At 57.6% G+C, this 5,273-nt stretch overlaps 1 protein-coding gene across 1 annotated transcript in view; it reads right to left on the bottom strand.

Annotated features, from left to right (window-relative positions):
• Nucleotides 1-296, bottom strand: part of RAI1 (retinoic acid induced 1) — a 22,133-nt gene extending 21,837 nt beyond the window's left edge. The window contains 1 exon segment of the mRNA XM_011975265.1: nt 212-296. The gene's annotated coding sequence lies outside the window, so the exon portion shown is untranslated.
• Nucleotides 297-5,273: the final 4,977 nt, after the last annotated feature.

Raw genomic sequence — 5,273 nt, 5'->3', positions numbered from 1 at the left:
GCACCCCGCCCGGCGGAGGAGGGGGAATCCCGCTCTGCCCTCCCCAACGCCACCTCCCCTGGAGTCCTCTGGCACCGAACGAGGCGAGAGAGCGCGCGCGAGCTTCCCAGCCGGAGAGGGTTATTTTTAACCTGCCCCCCTTTCTATATCTGCCTCTCGGGTTTGCGCGCCCGCCCGCCCGCTCCACCAGCCGAGGACGCGGGCTCCTCACCTCGCTCGGCGGCTCCGGACTCTGAGCGCCTCCCCCGGCCCGCGGCCCCCGCCCCTGCGCGGGCATCGCGCGGCTAAATCTCAGCCTGGAAAGGACCGATTAGGAGCCGCGTGCCTTTCTGCGAAATATTGGAACCGGGTGGGATGGGGGCGGGGAGCCCGGCGCTGTCGTCCCTTCGCCTCCCTCTCTCCCTCCCACCCCGCGCGCAGAGTGGTTGCGAGAGGCGGCTCCTGCTCTCCCCCCGCAAAAAGGGGGCGGCCGGCCCGGGGCCCCGAACCCCCCCCCCCTTGGTTTTCGGCCTTCCCTCCTCAACGCCCACCCTCCTTCGGTCATTTGCGAAGCTGGGGCTTCTAACACGCGGACCCTCCGGCAGCGGTGGCGCCAAGTGGGGCGCTGCGCCCCCCCCCATTTCCAGTTTCCTCCCTAAGCCACTCCAAACAAACACACCATTTAAACAGCAGCGGGCTGGCCGTACCAACAACTTTGAGGCTGACCCACCCGTGCCTGCGACCGCGCCAGGGGGCTGGGGAAGTGCCAGGGGCGCACAGTGGGGACTCCCCGAAGGCAGTTTAGTGCTGCCGTCCCCGCTTTTCAGTATCACCCTCCCTTAGACTCACCCAGATCCCTCTCTCCCAGCCCCTTCCCCTGCGGCCCAGCACCCCAGGCCAGCAGCTCAGACTACCCTCCGGCCCCAGTCAGGGAATGAGGCCGCAGGAAGTTCAAGTCGGCTCCCATTACTCTGCTCTCCAAAAGGCCACCCATCCAAACCCCAGCCTGTCCTTCCCCCCAGAGGTGGGGAGCAGCAGCAGAACTGGCTGAGCTCAGAGGCCCCCCTGGGGCTTTGACTGGATCCCTCCCTCACTTGACATTTTCCAGACTGCTCAGTGCCCAATCCTGGAGACCCACAGGCATAGGAACCCGTGAGCACCTCCCTCCTGAAGGAGGTGGGGTAAGACTCCCTGCTGCAGCACAGAGGAGGGAAGGCTGGAGGAAGTGGTGGGCTGAGAAGAAAGGAGCAGGGCATTCCAGCCACCAGGAGCTGCCTAGCTTGGTGGCGGGGAAGAACACCGCCTATTTGGGAACCTGAGATGGAGTTCTCTCTGGTTTAGCTGGGTTGGAGGAGACAGGCCTCAAGGGCTGGGCCCCTACCCCTAGGGCAGCCTGTGGTGGGGGGTGGAGATTCCTGCAGAGAGGTAAGAAGCCTGGCAGGTTCCTAGCTCCTGAGAGGGGAGGGGGTGAGGATGCCTGTGGAATGCAGATTAAAGACTGCACTGACTCTGAGTGCTGCGCCCGGGACACTCTTGGGCCTGCCCAGGAAGCCAGGCTGGTCCAGAAGGGGAGAGACAGGGACAGAGCCTCCTAAGCAAATGCAGACCCTAGCATTACAGAGGGGGGGTTCTCAAGGGGTTTCTCCCCCAGCCAGCTAGACACTGGGCATGGGCTTCCCTCAGATCTGGAAAGGTCTTGGTAAGGCTCAGACTGCTGGAGCCATGTAACTGCAGCACCCTCAAAAGTTGATGCTGTCTGTCCCCCTCCTGTGTCCAAGGTACCGCAATAGATTTTACTTCTCTCAAACTGCCCTTCTGGGAGGTGACATCACCTGTCATTTCACAGACATGGAAACTGAGCTCCAGAGAAGAGAAGGGGGTATTCCAAACTCCAGCCTCTGGGGCCCTCCCTGGTCCCCCTGTCCTAGGCCCTGTGGGTGGGGCCTCAATCAGGGAGATGCCCGTGGGGCTTTTGTGAATACAGGTTACAGGCACCCCCGGGTAAAATACATGGGCGAGGAGGTCCTGGTTTCCTCTGAAATTTTCAGAAGACTGGTTTCCTTGGGAGACAAAAAGGGTGGGTGGCCAGGCGCGATGCCTCACGCCTATAATCCTAGCACTTCGGGAGGCCAAGGTGGGTGGATCACTTGAAGTCAGGAGTTTGAGACCAGCCTGGCCAACATGGTGAAACCCCGTCTCTACTAAAAATACAAAAATTAGCTGGACGTGGTAGCGTGTGCCTGTAATTCCAGCTACTCGGGAGGCTGAGGCGTAAGAATTGCTTGAACCCAGGAGGCGGAGGTTGCAGCGAGCCAAGATTGCACCATTACACTCCAGCCTGGGGAAGAGAGTAAAACTCTTGTATTTAAAAAAAGAAAGAAAGAAAGAAAGAAAGAAAAAAAGGGTGGGGAGGGGACTAGAGAGAAGTCCCAGGGCCTGCCATCACTGATTTCTCGCTACCCACTTGGCCAGGCTACCTATTAAGGGTTTCCACGTGGGGGGTTGGCTCCTGGGGCTGCAGAATTACGATAATGAGGCCTAAGTCCCCGTGGGTCTTGTTCATTCACCTGTAGACCAAATACAAACCCCACGTAGCCATGTGCCACTCTTCAACTGTGTGTGGCTACTGTTGTGCTGAAAAAAATTAAATTCACTCAGGACCTAAGAGCTTTGGGCAGTTATATCCCCCTCCTCAACAACAGACTAACAGGTCCCATTTTGATATCAAGGGCTGGGGTTTCAAGACGGGGAACTGTAGGGGCCACGCTGTCGTGGCCTCCCCGGAGGCCTGGCTGCCCTCACACCAGGAAGGGAGCTTCCATTTCCTGTGGGCCTAGAATGGCCGCCCCGCTGCCCCCAGTGCTCCCTGGGTGGGGGTGGATCCTGGCCAGTCCCCCAGACACGCAGTCTGCTAACCAGAAGCAGCGACCTTCGGGGAGAGCCAGCCACCAGCCAGCCACTGCTCCAGAGGCAGGCCTGGGGCCACCCGGGAGGCTTTCCTCAGGATGGAAAATATTTGCCTTTAGTTGTCGGCTGCTGCCTTGTCTTGTGTCTGAATGGACAACTGGCTGACTTCTCTCTCTTCCGAACAGCCATGAAATGCGAAGGTGTTTTAAGAGTAAAAACCAGGCGAGGGCAGCTGGGCCTGGCATCTGGCTGTTTTGAACAACACTCCTGTTTTTCTCCTAGAGTGAACAGAATACTTTCTGCGGTTCAGAATACTCTGTGCGCTGGTCCCTCTTCCCAGGCCCCGCCCCAGCCCCCACAGGCCTCACCTCCAGCTGCTCCAGACCATTCCAGAACTCCCTCCCTCTTGGCTTCTAGTCACTCAGCATCTGGGGGAGACAGCCTCTTCCAGCTGTACATGGCTAGCTTGGCCTGGCCCCAGAACTGCTGTGTTCTGGAAAGTTGTAGGAGAATCCCTCTTGGCGGGCTCTCCAGCATGGAGAATCGCAGGCCTCTGCTCCGGAAAGGGAGGCTCTTGAGAGGTCAGATTCACCATGGCCAGGCCAACCAACTGTGAGGGCTCACAGGGGCTGGGGCTCTGGTTTCAGGGGTGAGAGGAGCCACCATCTGCCCCCATGCCCACCCTGACTGTAAATGGCTAGACTCTGGTGCTGGGGACCGCTCTGGATTCATATCCCAGCTCCTGCATACGTATATGCTGGGTGACCTTGGGCGATTTACTTAACCTCTGTGTGCTTTGTGTGCCTAAGCTGCAAGATACTCTAAATTAAACAGCAAACTTCCAGTGCTGTTGTGAGACTAAATGGGATAATGTGCTTGGTAGCTGGCAGAGGCTCAGTAAAGGGCAGCAACCTCCAGGGCCACCAGTTCATCGCGAGCCAGGTCCAAGTCTTGTACTTTCTGTGCCTCCCAGGGAGCCACGTGTGTCTGTGACAGAGCTGGGGAGGACATTCTGGGGCTGGGAGCTGAGGGCTGAGGTCTGCCCACAGAGCAGTGGCCTGTCCCTTCAGGCAGGTAGAGTATCACCCTGGCGGGGTCTCAGTGCTCCTCAAACATTAACGTGTATGTCTTGGTGAGACAGATTCTGATGCAGCGGGTCGGGTGGGACAGGGCTTCTGTAGCTGTAAGAAAATCCCAGGTCAAGCCAGTGTGGCAGGTCTGTGACCGCAGCTGGTGTGGCAAGATCTCAGCTCTGGAAGACTCTGGGTTCTGCTGAGGCTGGGCTCAGAGAGAGAATACAGGTTCTGTCCTGTCCAAGGAGGGCCCTCCAGGATTTCAGGACAAGGCTCTGGCTCTGTGTCCCCAAGCCCTCAGTCTCAAAGCTCGGGTCCCGCAGTGGCCTGGGCAACCCTCCGGACTCTCCATTTAGCATTTGTTCCTGGCAGCAATGCACGGATAAAGAGCAGTTTCATGCTGCTGAACTTGCAATCACTTCAAGGCCTGGGCCCCTCTGGGCCTCAGTTTCCCCAGTGGCACAGTGGGAAGCTGGGATAAGCTAATCCCACCCTTTCCCCTTAGTAATTCCCCCACATTGTTCTTCCCTTCCCTTCAACCCTTCCCAAAACCCAGGTCCGAGGCCTGAGCATCCATCCTAGGGGGTTGGCCCCCATTCCATGACTGCAGTCATGGCGTACAAGACTCATGCAGACTCGTAAGAACGGCCACTTCTCACCTGGGGCCTCGATGTTCCAGGCACTGTCCTAGGCATTTGCATCTACAAATTCCTCACCACAATCCAATCACCACTGTTTTACATATGAGGAAACTGAGGCCCACAGGGGTGAAGCCTATTGCCTGAGATCTTGCAGTTGGTAAAGGTGCAGGGCTGGACTCAGGCCCCCACACACATGCCCTTGAGTATTTGTAAGGGAAGCAGCTGTTTGGTTTTCTTGGCACAGAGCATCTGCCTGGCCGGTGAGGGCATGAGGAAAGAGGTGCCCAATCTAGTTGGGGATGGGAGGGTAAACCGGTACTACCTCTTTGGAGAGTTTTCTGGCAATATGGACCCAAATGCAAATTACATGTGCCCTCTAACCTGGGCCCAAAGTCATCTGCACAAGGCTATCAATTGCAGTGTCCTTTGCAGCAGCAAAACACTGGAGATCCCCTAACTGTCCATCCAAGGGGGATGAGGGAGATACACCTGGGAGGTTCTACTGGCTGAGTACTGAGAGAATGGAAGCACCACATAGATTAATTGGAGCAGTCTTCAAGTTGGTGAAAAAAAGTACAGTGCAGAAAGTGTGTACAGGGCCGGGTACAGTGGCTCACGCCTGTAATGCCAGCACTTTGGGAGGCTAAGGCAGGAGGATCGCTTGCGCACAGGA

This window comes from Mandrillus leucophaeus, unplaced genomic scaffold (assembly GCF_000951045.1).
Source record: "Mandrillus leucophaeus isolate KB7577 unplaced genomic scaffold, Mleu.le_1.0 Scaffold153, whole genome shotgun sequence".
Lineage (NCBI taxonomy): Eukaryota > Metazoa > Chordata > Mammalia > Primates > Cercopithecidae > Mandrillus > Mandrillus leucophaeus.
This window is presented reverse-complemented; position numbering and strand designations above follow the sequence as displayed.